Below are 14,840 nucleotides of genomic sequence, written 5' to 3' on the forward strand. Positions count from 1 at the left end.
CCTTTTCAGTTGTTTTTTTTTTTAACGTAAAACTATTTCAGAAGGTATTTTTGTACCTTCTTTTAGTTTTAAAGGCAACGGACTCTTTCATATATTAAAGCAAAGTAAATTATCATGGAATGTTATTACATACATTTCAGAAGATGATGTTAATGAAATATCACCAGGAATGGAAAGTGACATCTTAATGCATTAGACCAAGACTCTCTTAAATGGTTTGAACGAATGACTCACCCGAGTTCAAAGTCCGCCCTTATTAGGTTTCTCATTTATTTTTCATTTATTCTCCCATTCAGCCCTTCAATAAACGTTTGCTGAGGACCTGCTGTATCCATCACTGTGCTTTTGTGTCTCATCTCTTTGCTTTGTACGAGTTTTAAAAATTGAAAGATTGAAAGTTATTCTTCATTGGCCATTAACTTTAGGCTTTTTGGTGGGTTGATTCAGAAGACTTTTTAAAAAAACGTTTAAAAAGCATTTTCAGATGTGGAATGTTCTAATCCATATGTCCTTCTGTGCTTTCTGAATTTTTTTTCATGGTACCTTTGATTTTCTTATGGGCTCCCGCATGCAGCTTTGCCTGAGGGGGCGTCCAAGACCCGGATGTTTTCTGTGTTTTCAATGACCGTGGAATATATGTAGAATTATACTCTGGCCTGAAACTTGCTGTCTAGGCCATTAAAACACAGTGATTTTAAGAATTCTCATATCTGACAATATCCTTCGTACCTATGAACACTCATTGTAACTGGAGATTTCTGTAATCGAAGTACAGAAACTGTGTCTGGGTATGTGGAAACATAGGGCGAAAGCTTTTCATTTGATAAAAGGATCTCTGTTCTGTAGCTTCGTTTGTTTTCCATCACCGATGCGTCGGCAGGCGCTGCTGCAGACCAGGAGGGCCAGCGGTAGACGAGACGAACTGGCTACTGGCCAGGGTCCTGGCTGTTGGAGGGGTAAACCGCGGGCGGGAGCCACAGCAGAAGGGCTGCCCGCCAGTAGAAGAACCACGTGTGCCCTGCCCCGTGGCCGTCCACAGGCGGGAGCGCTGAGCTCGGGGCGCCCACCAGCAGCAGCCGGAGCGTTCTGCGTTCTCCTGCAGTGTGCATTCAGGTCCGCTGCGTACACGGGGGCCGCGCGTGGGTGGGGAGATGCGGAGCCCGCCGCTCCCCAGGTGACACTTTAGAATGCTGAAGCGCCAGAACAGAGTGGGGCTCCCCACCTGCGCCCCGTTGTGCGTGTCACAGAGACCACAGAGTCTGAAGGAGAGAACGATGTGATCGTCACCTGAAGTTCAAAAAGTGGCGAGGACTGGAAGTTGCCATGGCTACCGTGAAAACCTGTTTTTTTCCCCTTTCTATAGCAAATGGCTAAGTTCATTTGTAGAAAGAATTCTGTTCTCTCATTATGTGACTTCATATTCCTTCATTGTAAGACTCAGTCTTTCTTCGTTTCTGATGGAAGATTCCAGATCCCAAAGGTATTGAGTTATACTAAATGCCTTCCTATGAAAAGCTATTTTTTCCCTTGGGAAATACGTATTTTCCAGTTTTCCAAAACTAATGGTTTGAGTCTTTCTGTCAGCTTTCAGGCCGTGGGTAACGGGGACCGCACAGAGCAGTTTAATGAATGCTATCTTCGAGTGTTCATCTGTTTATAAAAACTCGATAAAGGGGAAGACAATCCGCGTTTTGTTATGCAACATGGGCCACATTTACCAGACGATTGTGTAATTGCAGAGGGGACACCTCCCGTCCCTTTGCATCAGGTTAACAGTTAACATTTAACTACAACCTGGCTACGTGGTTACTAAGGTTTCTTCGCATTCTGAGCATCTATGATATCACTCCATAAACATGAAAGGCCTTTAAAAACGGCGTCTAAAAAATGGCCGTCGGTAAACTGTCTTCTCCAGTTTTACCCTTTCTATTTAATTCAGCACAAGTTTATATTTACTACTCCAGTTTTGTGTCATCAACACATTAGGATCAGCGAATTTTTGTCATGATGGGGCCTTTAAACACCGTCAGATTAATCACCTGCCATTTTCCTCACTTCATTTCATGTTTATTTGTACACAGTAGGAATAAAGACGAGAGTCACTTTCATCATCGCATTAAGGCAGACTAACCACGGGATAAGTGAATTGCCATGATGGAATAAATGAAGCAAAAATGAGCTGTCAGTAACAATTAATACTGATAGATGAAAAATAGATCCATTATGATATTTTGCTAAACGATTTTTTGATACTATTCAAGTTTGAATCTCCTGCATAAATTTGGTATCATATAAAATCAGCATACTTTTCACATCATGTGAATTTTTAGCAGGGACAGACTTGCAGGTCCATGGATTCTCAGCCTCGTTTCAGGTGCGAAGCTGTTTGTCCAAATGCAAGTGTCTCACCTGGATCCGCACTAAGGCAGCAGAGGACAGCAGATCTTTCCCAGGGGGGCGGGCGCAGGCGGCGGGTCGGGGAGGGGAGCACGGGGAGGCAGGTATCTGGAGGGATTCAGGTGGTACCCAGCTCGGCGTTCCCACCCACGGCATCTGACCCTGAGGGGGCTCTGAGGAGCTCATTTCTGAGCCTTCCATCTGCTCCCCTCGTGGCCTCTCAGAAACGAGGTGCTGGGGGCCCTCAGAGGTCAGACGGCTCACGCCAAGTGGTTCACGGTGGAGGGGTGTGGACAATCTGGAGAGACCTTAGGTATTCGCTCTCTCGCGCCTCCCCCCACCCTCCCCTCAGCCACTGGGCTGCCAAGGCGAGGTGTGTTCCCCTTGGCCTTGACTGAGTGCGCGTTGGCCTCTCGCCCTTCAGGGTGTGGAGGGGCAGCCGGCGGCCTGCATAGGGAGGGCAGGGGAGGAGGAAATGCCGTGGCAGGGAGGGGGGGATGGGGGTGGCCAGGGCAGCTGATCATCCACCAGCCGCACACACGTCCTGGGTGCCCCTGGCCTCGCGCCCGCAGGGCTTCTCGCGGGTGGTCCTCACGGCGGCTGCTTTGGTAGACACTGTTCCTGCCCTCACTGTTGTGACGAAACCCAGGAGGGAGTCTTGCCAACTCATCCTTCCTCAGACATGGCCCCGCATCCTTCACTGCGCCTCTGGAAAGCCCGGCTTCCCCGCCACCAACTACACAGGGCGGCCGTCACGCCATGGGGGCTCCTGTGTCACAGGCACCCCGGACCCCAGCCGGCAGACGACTGGCGTGCCCACGCGGAAACCGGTGCAGGACACCGCGCCCCCAGCGGCCCACTCGCCAACCCATGGTCCCCTCTCTTTGCTCCTACGTCTTCCCCATGAAAGTCTCTCCCGGGCTCTCCCTGTCACGCACGGCGGGGCCTCCTCCCCACTCCTGGTGTGGCGCCGCCCTGCTCAAGTCAACTTTTGCTCAAATAAATGCCGAGCATTTTACCATCTCTCAGTTCATGGACTAACACACACCTCTGCTTCCTCTCCCGTGTGTATTAACGCAGCAGCCCTCGTCCAGTGTTTTCTCAGAGGGGGTTGCCCCAGCTGAAGGGGTCCGAGAGCCTTTGTCATCCGTCTCTCCTCCTCCCATAGGAGAGCTTCACTCAGGCGACATCTAGGAGGCAGCCGAGCGAGGACGAGAAGGGGGACCCGGGAAAGAAAACCTGCTTTCCAGGCCAACCTTGGCTGCGTGTTTGCATTAAATCACGTTGCTCTCAGGCTTCCAGTCCCACAACATTTTCACTGCTTCCAAACTGATTGTTAATGTTCTAGGAAATCCCATAGCGATTTATTATGGCATCATCATTGTGGAGAAGTTTATTTATTAGAGCAGAGTTATCTGTGTTGCCACACCGTGTTTCTGCACTAAAGTGCATGTGAGGTGTACCCATGCGTTGAATGGACACGGGCTTTGAGAGTGACTTCCTCCGGTTCTGATATGTTCAGGTTCTCAAGTCAGACACCTTGAGATCCTCAAACCGGCCAAGGATAGGAGTCCCTCCTGTCATTATGACGGAATACTGTCGATGAAAGGAAACAAAGAGGGAAGACTTGATACTATTTTGTGTCCCTGTCACGTCCCAGCCCTTACACTTGAACACAGAGAATGTCAGTGAAAATCGGAAGCGACCCAGGGACTGTCTTCACCCCTCAGGAAACTGAGCTCAGCGGACGCCCTTCGGCGAAGATGCGATCCCTGCAATACGTTTCTTTAAGAGAAACCGGGAGTAACTTCTTAAATAGCAGAATTCCTTTATTCTCCCGACTCTTAAAATATGGTTTGGACAGATTTTGAGGGAGTCTTGGACTTTTTATCGTTTTCGGATTCCAGCCTGGTGCCGTGCAGGGAGAGCCTCGGGGTAACATAAGACAGGATCAGGGTGGTTTCCCTAAACGTTACCTTCCACGGGCGCCCCCGAGCACCGGATTTGCGGGGGGAGGGGGAGCTGGCCGTCGCAAGCACAGCTCCGTCCAGGAAGGGCGATTCGCAGCGCGGCGTCCCTCCACCTCGTTTCCTTTCGGAGAGCGAGGCGTGAGCTCTGACTCGGGAGTGTTTCGTGTTGGTGTCAGGGGCCTTTGTGCCCTCACACGTTACCGGCTTGTGGTGACAGTCCTTTCCGAGTGTGAAAACCATTTTTAATGATCATTTTTGCTCGAACGAACACTTCGTTAATAGCATTATCTGTGAAGATGGTTTCTGTCCATGAGCAGCAAAACCAACGGTATGTCTAGGCCAGAACCTGTCCCTTCACGCTTGTACCTACTCTAGGAGGACCCCTCTGTGCATGGGGAACACTGATTTCTGCTACAGCGTCTTGGAGCTTCCTCCGCTGTGTGTGAGAGCCCACAGGTGCCGACGGCCGTCTCTGCTTTTTTCACTTCGTGTTTGTCATCTCCTCGTTCTTTGGCATTTATGCAGTGGCGTGCATAGGCATCTGCGGGGGAAGCACTCATTCCTGCGTAATTCTTAACGTTCACCCATCTTCGCTTGAAGTGTAATCATCTTGTTTTCCAAATTAGGGAGCAGGACGTGGGAAACTTGCCTCGTGCAGTGAGGGGCTCCGGGTCTCTCTGTGCGTGACGGACGGCACTCGGGCCGCAGGGTGTTGGCAGAGGCTGGAAACCTGAGAGGCAGGGTGGACCTGTGGTGCCTTCACTTCCAGAATGGGAGGTGCCTCCAGGTCCTAAAGTTACCTAGTTTTTATAATAACCTCCGATAGGGAAGCTCAGAACTGCTTCACTAAACTTCCTTGTACAAGTGTCGTACACTATTACTGACAGAATTTACCCAGACATGGCATGATATTTTCAGGGTTTATCAGGCTTATTCACATGTTTGACATGTATGACAAACTGTGGCATATGGATAAGGGTGCTGATTTCACTAGGATTAGAAGAAGTCTCTAGAAGGAGTCTTAGGACCTGTACAAATGTATAGAGAACTAGGACAGAACTTTTTTACTTGCACATCATGGACAATTTATGTCTGTTTTGTAAGAAAAATAAGTATTCTCTTGGCAAAATATGTGCATGTGTGTGTGTACACTTAGATCCTTTACTTCTCAGAAAACTCTCCCTGTGATGAACTAAACTTACGAGCTAACATTGTCCATTTTGTTCCCGTTTTTATTTCTATTCCTGTATGTTCTGGCTACCTGATTTGGTCACCCATCAATTTGCATTCTATAGCAATCACATGGGCTAAGAAGAGTTGTCTTCCTAAATATGCTTTCCCTTTCCTTGAAACTGTTGATTTCTAAGAGCTCATTCTTCTTGTCCAGTTCTGGTTTCCTTGGGAGCGAGTGAGGTGGGCTGATTTGTAAGTGACACCACCGTTTTCGCCGCAAAAGCACTTCCGGCGGCCCCTGGAGAGTCTCTCCAGCAGACCCCCCTGTCTGAGCGGCAGGAGGAGCACATGGCGGGGGTGCATCGCTGCACAGCGGACAGAAACGCGTGTCTCCCGCGGACCCTCTTTCAACTGCCTGCATTTCACATGAAAGCGTGTGGGCCAATTACCCAGATAATCCAGGCAATTTTGACATCGTTTTCTTCTTCGTTGGAAGACAGCCAAGGACCCTCCCCTAAGTCTTTGAAGTCCCCATTCTTTGAGCCACCTGGAGACGGCCCCCCCTCCCTGGTGTAGTTCAAAGAAAAGAAGGAGCAGCGATTCCAGCTAGAGTTGGTTCCAGGCCCACGTCTGCCGCTCTGTGCTGCGTGTGGCCTGCACGCACTGCTCTCCCTCCGGTCTTGCACCCGGGAGGGCGTGGCGGGCGCGTCTACCGAGAAACCTCCCCTAAGAGTCTGTTCTGTGTTGGCTGTCACAGCTAAGTGCTTTCATACCAGTCTCGGGGGGACGGTGTCCGCAGGAGAGATTTGCTGTCAAAACATGGCAGCCAAAGTGTTTCAACTTGTTGACTGCTGACGAACCGAGTGCGGCAGAACGGAAGGAGATAAGCAGACCTGCGGACAGGAGTCCAATGGCGTGCTCCAGACAGAAGACGGAGAATATCTGTGTCACAGAGTTAGTACAGGAAACTCAAATCTCCGTGTCAGAGCGCATTCCTGACGGGGACCCAGAGTCCATGGTCTCTGGGCAGGTCAGTTTCTGTTCTGCCTATGGTAATAGAGCTGCACAAATTTCAATGTTTTATATTTTTACTGAGAGTTTTGAGAACAAAACATGTTTTGAAAGGAACTGAAGCGCGGTCCGAGAATGAATGAATAAACTGTAGCAAGAGTGCCCAGGGTCAGCGCCTGCCCACCGCGAGGGCAGTGGGGGATGGGACTTTCATGTTGCGCTTCCTGCGGCCTGCAGGTTCAGTTCCTTGCGAGTGCGGGGTCGCTTGCCCATGTCTTTTTGGAAAGTGTGCCGAGTTCCCTCACGCTCTTGACTTCCCCTTGTACCCCTGACTGTCCGCCTGAAACGGCAGTGCCGTGTCTGCTTCCAGGGCCTGTTAGAGAGATTTTTAAACGGAACAACAAAACCTCCATTGAAAACACCTTCCTGAATTATGGTGTTGAGCTTCAAAAGCAATCCTCTCAACAAGGCCTGCAGGCAGTTCTCACGTCTGTGTGTTGTTCCGTAAGAAAAAACTCACTGCTGGACAGGTCCTGGCTCTTCTCCTAGCGTGTGGTGACAAGTGACAGATGCGACCTGACATGGTGGCACTTTGAAGAAGCCTGAGCGGGCAGACGAGTTAGTTCTTGCCACACCGAAGGCCGCTGGAGCTTTATTAGCCGTTTCTTGTGGGGAAACAGAAGGTGCTCGATGCAGGTTAAAGCTGCGAGCTTCCCTCCTCCTGTCACGGAACTTACAGCCGCTTCACATGACAGGAGCTCGAGACAGCTCCGCACTTGGGGTTGGTACGCAGGGCTGCCTCACGTAAACAACCGTGCACGATGCGGCTGCCTAAGAGCCCCTTGAAATCATTGGAAATTACTAACCCAAGCACATAATTTGTTCACATTATACTGGCTCAGAATGGGCTTTATGACGCCTCCTACTTTGGTAAGTCTCCAGTGGTAACTGACCGCTATGCCATGTAAGCATTAGGCTGCTTCTGCGTAATGAACAGACTGGGGAATGTGGGATTCCCCAAAACAGTGGCAGGAAAAAGAACTAAGTCTTGCCTTTAAGTGGTGAATGGAAGGGACCAAAGTTAAAAGAGGAAGTTAAAAAAGAAGACTAAATGGCCATGTTTTTGAAATGGAGAGCAGTGTCATCTGTGACGCCTACCAAATTGTAATTTTGCTTTAATGGGCAACGTAAGCCCTTGCTAAAACTTTTGCTGCTGCTGCTTTTTGTGTGTGGCAATGCCATTTTATTTCGGTGGCAAGATGTAACCTGGGACTTGAATGATACATTGCATTTGAAATCAACAAAAAATTCAGGTGATAACTGTATGCTGGACACTCCTAGGTGCCATTAGTTAGTATGGGCTGCCACGGCACAAATATTGTAAAGATGCTCATGTATCACATGTCCTCACAAAGACCACTCTCAGGATGTCCTCCCACGATCCTTGCGCACGCGCTCTCACCCTGCTTCCTGTCTGCAGCGGGAGGGAGCTCACGGGCTGGAGAAGCCGGAGCCAGACCTTACTCAACGCCCCGCTCCCGTGATCCGGCGGAAGGCAGCCATCACGTCAACTGCCTGTGGAGTTCCCATGAAAGAGCCTCCGCTCCTAGGAGCCAGTGTGTGTCTCTAATTAATTCAGGGCATAACAGCACCCTCCTTAAACAGAAGTTCGTGCATGCTCTGGTGATGAAAAAGCTGACGCTAAGCAAAACAATACCTGCTGGGAGTCAAGACTGCGCAGATATTGTTGGTGCCAAGCCCCAGCAGAAGGTCCCGGAATCCACGCAGCGCAGATGAAATGAGCAACATTCCCTTAGAAACTTAAGCTCTGCACAGCAGTTTCCCGCTTGCATGCACTGTGTGCTAGATTCTGTAACGGTACCGGCAGAATGAGAAGTATTTCGTGCAACACAGAGCTTTGCAATGGATGCGCTGCACATAAACCTCCGGGAGTTCCGGATTACCCGACGGAACGGGTGCTCACTACTTCTGGTACAACAAACCCGTGGGACTGACCCTCAATCAGAGCATGAAACGCATTTACAGAGCCTCGTATGTGAGACTAGTATTTCCGTGCGGCCCCAGAGAAAGCACGCGGGCTTTAAGAATTTCTTTCAGACAAAGTCACACACCAAGTGTTTGCTGTGCCTGCACGGAATTGTTTTATTCATTACTTCATGTTTGGTTGCCTTTCCTGGAACATGCTTATTTTGCATTTTTAATGAACAGGAATGGCTTTAAAGGCAGTATGCAAAAAAAAAAAAAAAAAAAACACAAACCAGGCATTTTTTTATGTGTGTGACAGAGGGCCTGGAGTGTGGAGACTGCCGTGTCCTCCTGGGACCGACCAGCGGAATGCCCGCTATTTGTAACAGAAGGCCCAGAGGAAACTTCTGCGTGTTGTAGGGCTGGTACGTAGCAGAGGCAATTTTACATGCCCACACCCTGGGAATGCCTACAGAGACACTCTCCTTATTCGGAGCCCAAGAAGGAAGATTGCGGGGGGAGAGGTTAGGAGGGAGAGAAAAAGAAGGAAGGGAGCGAGGGGAGGAATCTCCGAATCTCCAATTCCCTTTCTTTCTCACTTTCGAGGGAGAGCAACTCCAAGTATTGTCTATTCATGAGCATCTGCAAGTCACACTGAAGCTCGTCCGTGTCTTCTCTGGCTTAATAGGAACTTTGATTGTTTCCTAGGATTTACACCCAGTGTAATTGTTTTTGCATTTTAATATAGTAAGGAGTGGATTGAATAAATGCATAACATATTAGAGCTGCCATTAAGCAAATGCTTCTGTGTGGGACTGTTGAACGAATGTTTTGCTCTTTCCTTCTGAGCAAAACACAAATTTCTCCAATTATTTTTAAATTGATTGTTCTCTATTGTTGCCCAAGGACACGTGGAAAAAAATCTATTTGTGTGTTCATTCTGTTTCTCTGGTATAATTGAGTGGAGCCGCAGAAGACTAATACAGCAGATGGCCAGCTACTTTCCCTCCCAGATCTGCAAGGGACACTTCTGTTTGCCTCCTGGAGACTTGGTGTTTCCATACGCTGAGCCTTTAGCTGTGTTACCTTAGTGTATTTCCGCTGCACATCATAGTATCTTTCAGCGCCCCCCTGCAGGGATCCTCCCCGTCGGAGTCGCTGCCGCAACGTACTGAGTCCTTGACTCACGCCCAGCACACACGAGCTCCAGAAAGGGTCTGCAGAAGGCAGTGGTGACGACATTATCTCTTTGTTCGTTTGTTTCTTAAGTGGACCGTTTTTCTCAGAGAACTTCCTACAAATCAGCCAGCTTCCAGAGAGCAGAGACTTCCGTGGCACCACGGGCTGGTAACTGGGCTCCTTCAGACCCATACCCGGAGAGTTGAACGAGTTATCAAACTCTTCATCGCATCAGGAGAACAATGGCTCCAGCTTCCGTCATTCCATTGTCAGGCCCTCAAAAGTCCTACCTATTCGCCTCCATCCTTCGAAGTCCCGGCTGGGAAGTAAATGGGGAGGAGACAAGTGCTCTTCCCGTGTTCCTCAGCGTGGAGGCGTAAACTTGCTCCCTCCGCTGTGCGCAGGGACTGGCTACACGATGTGTCCAAGGTCCTGCGCAGCATCCTGGTGAGCAGACCGTGGTAGGTGTCACCGAGAGATTAGGAGCGTGCTTCCAAGACAATTAGCCATCTCCCCTGTTTGCACCTCACCCCTGTTTCCAGTCCAGGAGGATGAGCTCGCCCTTGCTGATGCTGTGAGCTCTCCGTGTGTCCCCGGGGTATCGCCACCCAGGGGTGCAGCGCCTATATCAGAGGAGTTAAACCGGCCGAGAGAGCTGTCGATGATGGGAGCGGGGAAGCTATGAAAGGCAGCAGCCCTATCACGTCCGTGCGACTGAGGCAATCTGTGCCCACCTCTTTTACATTTCTGTGGGTTTTTCTTTCCATTTGCACAAACTGGTGTAGTATACATAATAAAAATGCAAATGACGGAAAGCAGGCCCATGTTTAAAGCCACGAAAAAAACACCACCGTCAGGAGGTTTGTTCTCGTGGGGTGGGAGGAACAGAGAAGACACACGCTGTGTTTGTGTCGGAGAAGGTGCTCGGAGGGTTTTTTCCCTGGTCTCTCGCAGCAAGCTAACGAGCACGTGGCAGTTGCCACGGCAACCCATTTCTGTGATTGCAGAATCAGGGTGCAAATCAGATGTAAACTGTCAGTCAATAAACTTCTGTTGTCACAGAAGATGGTGACATATGCAATCTCATTTGGCCGATTTATATACTTTCCTGCTGTTTTGTTCTCATCTGCTCTCTCCCACGTGCTGTCTGAGTGAGACGTCTTTCTTTGGCCGCATCGTTTGTGGGTGGTGCGTGATGTCCGCTGGGACGACTAGAGGTCAGAGGAGTCCGAGAAGGTTGCTGTTGCAGAATGAAGGGTATCTGACATCTGTTTGTCATGCGGAGACATGGACTCTTGGGTTTAGCTCATGGAGAAGAGCCAAATGAATTTTTAAAGGGCACTTTACAAGTTTTTGCAGTTATTTTTTTTTTGAAGATACGTATTTTCAGCCTATAGAGATGAATCCACGTTTGTCTTTGTGACCCCTTCACTGTGAAAATAGAGAGCACTCTGCCCTGGGAGCGTCTGGGAGTCCAGGGCCCTGCTTCTGCTCCCCGTGTGCTGGCAAGTGTGCCCCCCATGGGGACCCAGCTCGCCTCTGGCAGGGTTGCGCCCACCTGCAAGTCCTCCTTCCTTCCTGGGCTTTCCTCCTGTGAGTGAGACCTCCCCGCCCCCTCTGCTCGCCTTTCCTTTCCTCCCGTGTCCCGAAGCCACGGCCCTCTCACTCCGGGGAGACTTGCTCCCGCCTCCAGCGGCGTGGGGACCGGGGTGTCTGCGTGCGGGCCTGTAACGCGGCCAGTTCAGTAGAACGCATCGCTGACCCTCCCCTGCCCGCGGCACGCCCTGCACACTCTCCACCCCAACGCACCACCCTCCTTTGCCCTGCACTTAAAAACATTCCTTTAGCATTTGCTTCAAAACTCCCAACCCCAAAAAGACGAGGCCAGGACGAGTGACGAGACTTCGCTGTCACTTAGCACTGTGGAAAACTCACGCGTGACGCGTGACACGCCTCCTGCCTTTCTGCAGGGAGGCCAGCGCCCACCAGGGGGCGACGGTGTTGGGGTCGAAGCGCACAGCACACAGACACTCGCGGTCCACAAACTCGGAGCACTAGCAGCAGATGGGAGAACCTCCTAGAACACAGGGCGGCGTGTGGGCAGTCTAAAGCCGGTGACCACGCGAGTCATGTCGGCCCCTGGTGGAATTCTGGAAGTGGCTCACGGAACGGTACATGTACGGGACCGCGGGGCACAGGGAGGGAGAACAGGAACTGTGTGACTTCTGCCCCTCCTCGCCCCGGGTTCTCCTCACGTCCAAGTACGCAAACCCAGCGCAGGCCGTGCGCCAGGGAGACATGTATGTGCGTGCATGGAGGGAGCTATGTGAGTGGCATTCGACTCTGGTTTCCGCAGACGGTTGTAGAGTTTTGCTTGACCTGTACATTTTTTTCTGGCTATTTCCCTGAAAAGAGCTCTTCAAGGGCACCATGGTATTTGTCTCCTCAGTCTGTGGCACGTCTTAGGAGAAGAGGCACTGGACACCGGCTACAAGCACGTGTGGCTAGACGTCAGCGAGACGTCTATACACTGTTCAGAACTATCCAGAGCTGGCAGACGCTTCGACGGGCCCAGTGTTGGTGCGGGAAGTGGACGCACCCTTGTGTCCAGTGGGCCCCAGGCTGGATGGAGCCACAGCAACCTCTCTGTCAACTGTAGGTCCACAGACATGCGACCGCAACTCTTTTGAGATGGTGGAACAGGACAGTTGTCATTTCCTGAGATACGGTTACATGTGGGGGGAGACCAAGGCCTACAGAGATTGCTGAAAGGTGGTGGAAGCCTTATTCATTAGCGCTCCCAGGGGACACCTTCCACACGAGAGAAAAATGAGCGCCCTCTCTGAACGTCATCGTGATAAATGGACACGCTGCATAAGGCATCTCGTGTTATAGTGAGCAGTTTAAAAATTGCGTTCGAACAACTCAGGCCTTGAGTGCCCACTATTCTCTGTCATCCTGTCCTCGGAGACACCGCATTCTTGGGAGGGGGACTTCTGACAAGGTTTTCATAAAAGTTGAAAAGGAAGTAGGTCATGAGATGTATAATTTCACAACTGTAGTTCCTTGCTGTTGGTTAGAAAGCCCCTCAGGTCCCAGGAAAGAGGACTAGGGCAGGGATGCCAGAGAGCCTTTTAGACGGTGCGGGCCACAAAGGACCGGGGCCTTCCGTCTCCAGTTTGGATAAACATGAAACTTGCTTTTTGTACAGGGGTCATTTTTTAATTTGTGGTTTTCCATTTAGTTTACTATTCTCTTCCTCTCTCCCTCCCTCTCTCTCTCTCTCATTTGTCTGATTTAGAAATGGAACAAACACAACTCTTCAGCTAAAGCTACTGTAGGGCACACATTCAGGCCCCCAGGTGCAGGAAATCCACACTCCGATGCCCGTGGAGAGGCAAGGCATTGCTGTCGGCAAAATGCCACCCTACAGAGGCCCCGGGGCCCGTGACCAAGGCCAGGAATCGGGCCTCTGCTGGGCTTCCGCAGCCAAGAACGTGCACAGACCCGGGCCCTTTGCAGAGGAGGCTCCTAGAGTTTCTCTCGGAGGCCAGGTTTGGGAGCTTTTGGTCGTAATGGTGCTTCAGGAAAGGGATGTTGGGACAGGGGCGCACAGTCCATTTTGTTCAAGCTCTGCCATCGCAGTCAAAACATTGGGCGAACCAACCACTGGGCAAGCAGTGAGTCCCCTGCTTTCTGGTTCCGGTTGACCCGGAAGTGGTTGAAGTAGTGAGGTCATATTGAGCAAGTGATTAGTGCCTTTAAAAATATCTCTGTTTCACTCTTCTGTTCTCCCGGTTCTGATTCCTTAAACTATCTCAAAGCCCTTGAAGCAAAGCCGCAATCCATGTAGAACCCATCCCTCATGCCTGTGGCTGTTGCTGGGTGACCCTCAGGTGAGTCCCACGTGGGTGGTGGTAGAATGATTGAACGTAGGAGTTTGTGAGCATGTGGGAGAAAGGGGGGGTTTGGTTTGTCTCTGGTAGACCCCCCACCTAAGGATGCATAACCTGCCGCCCAGCAGATGCGGTCTGAGAGCCACAGGATGACTGTGGCGGTGGACCGGGTTAGACGGGGGTGCTGGTGATGGGGGCTGTCCTTAGCCACAGCCCCCTCCCCCCATCCATAGCAGCTACCAGAGTCTACTCAACTGTCCCAGGCAGACCCCCCACAACCAACCCCCTAACTCACGCAGCCGTACCCCGGTCCCAGTCTTCTTCGGGGGGGAAACAGCACTCCGTCTACCCACCGAGTGCTCACTCTGTATATGTTCAGGCAGTTGCTGATCGCAAATACACGATTTCTACTAAAAACAAGACCAAAACGGCAGACGATGGACCAGGGAAAAGGACTCGAATTCTGAACCACTCGCTCTGCAACTCTGTGCAGAAAGTTACTAGGGGTTCCTAGGTGTCACTCTCGGAGAGTCTGAGATTCCGTGTTAAAAATAAACACCCAAGTGCATTTGATGTAGGTCATCCCAGAGACAGCTTAATAAACTTCTTTTAATGTTAAAACGAGTATATATCTATAGTCTAGGCAAGGAATGTGTTTAGCAAAACTTTTCCAATATGGCACCTTCAAAAATCAGAATGGCTCATGTTAAGATGAGAAAATTAAGATAGATAGATACAGATTTTTCTAAAATTAAGAGAGAGAGATAAAGATTGGCTGTGTTACACATACATCATTCCTGGCAGCAGTTCAAGTTTGTGTTCATTGACTACGACGCAGCCGTGATTATCGGTTAAGTGGCCATGATGTGGTGCATCTAAATGAGTGGTACGTTATTTTACAGTATCTTTCCTGTCAAAGTTTCATAGAGGTCTCTATCAGGCAAAGTACAGACTGGTAAACTGATTTGTAATTAATCATAATTATGTCAGAAGGGATGCCCCACGCGTAAGTGAGGCCGAGAACTTGACACACTGTTGCCTTCCACGTGGCGTGGTTAGGAGTGGAGGCAGGATGTCACGGTCAAGGAGGAGTTAGCAGCCTAAGGCAGGAAAAATACAGGGCAGATTTGAACTTATAATCTGTTCATACTTCTTCCTAAGTGTATCAGCTTCAGGAAAACGGAAAGAGGTTTCAGATATTCCCCAAATAGGCTGAGCAACCCATTCA

The 14,840-nt window shown here is 50.3% G+C and overlaps 2 protein-coding genes across 4 annotated transcripts in view; one reads left to right on the forward strand and one right to left on the reverse strand.

The window, feature by feature from the left end:
• IMMP2L (inner mitochondrial membrane peptidase subunit 2) overlaps positions 1-14,840 on the forward strand; it is a 596,245-nt gene that overhangs the window by 273,269 nt on the left and 308,136 nt on the right. The gene's annotated exons all lie outside the window — the stretch shown is intronic.
• LRRN3 (leucine rich repeat neuronal 3) overlaps positions 1-14,840 on the reverse strand; it is a 34,001-nt gene that overhangs the window by 9,087 nt on the left and 10,074 nt on the right. The window contains exons 1-2 of one of the 2 annotated variants that reach the window (XM_036010393.1): positions 4,133-4,143; positions 2,527-2,530 (exon numbers count right to left, since the gene is read on the reverse strand). The exons of the other annotated variant lie outside the window; for it this stretch is intronic. The gene's annotated coding sequence lies outside the window, so the exon portion shown is untranslated. Of the gene's footprint in view, positions 1-2,526; positions 2,531-4,132; positions 4,144-14,840 lie in introns of those variants that run through there. 2 annotated transcript variants of the gene reach the window in all.

Source organism: Phyllostomus discolor, chromosome 10 (genome assembly GCF_004126475.2).
Source record: "Phyllostomus discolor isolate MPI-MPIP mPhyDis1 chromosome 10, mPhyDis1.pri.v3, whole genome shotgun sequence".
In the NCBI taxonomy this organism is placed as follows: Eukaryota; Metazoa; Chordata; class Mammalia; order Chiroptera; family Phyllostomidae; genus Phyllostomus; species Phyllostomus discolor.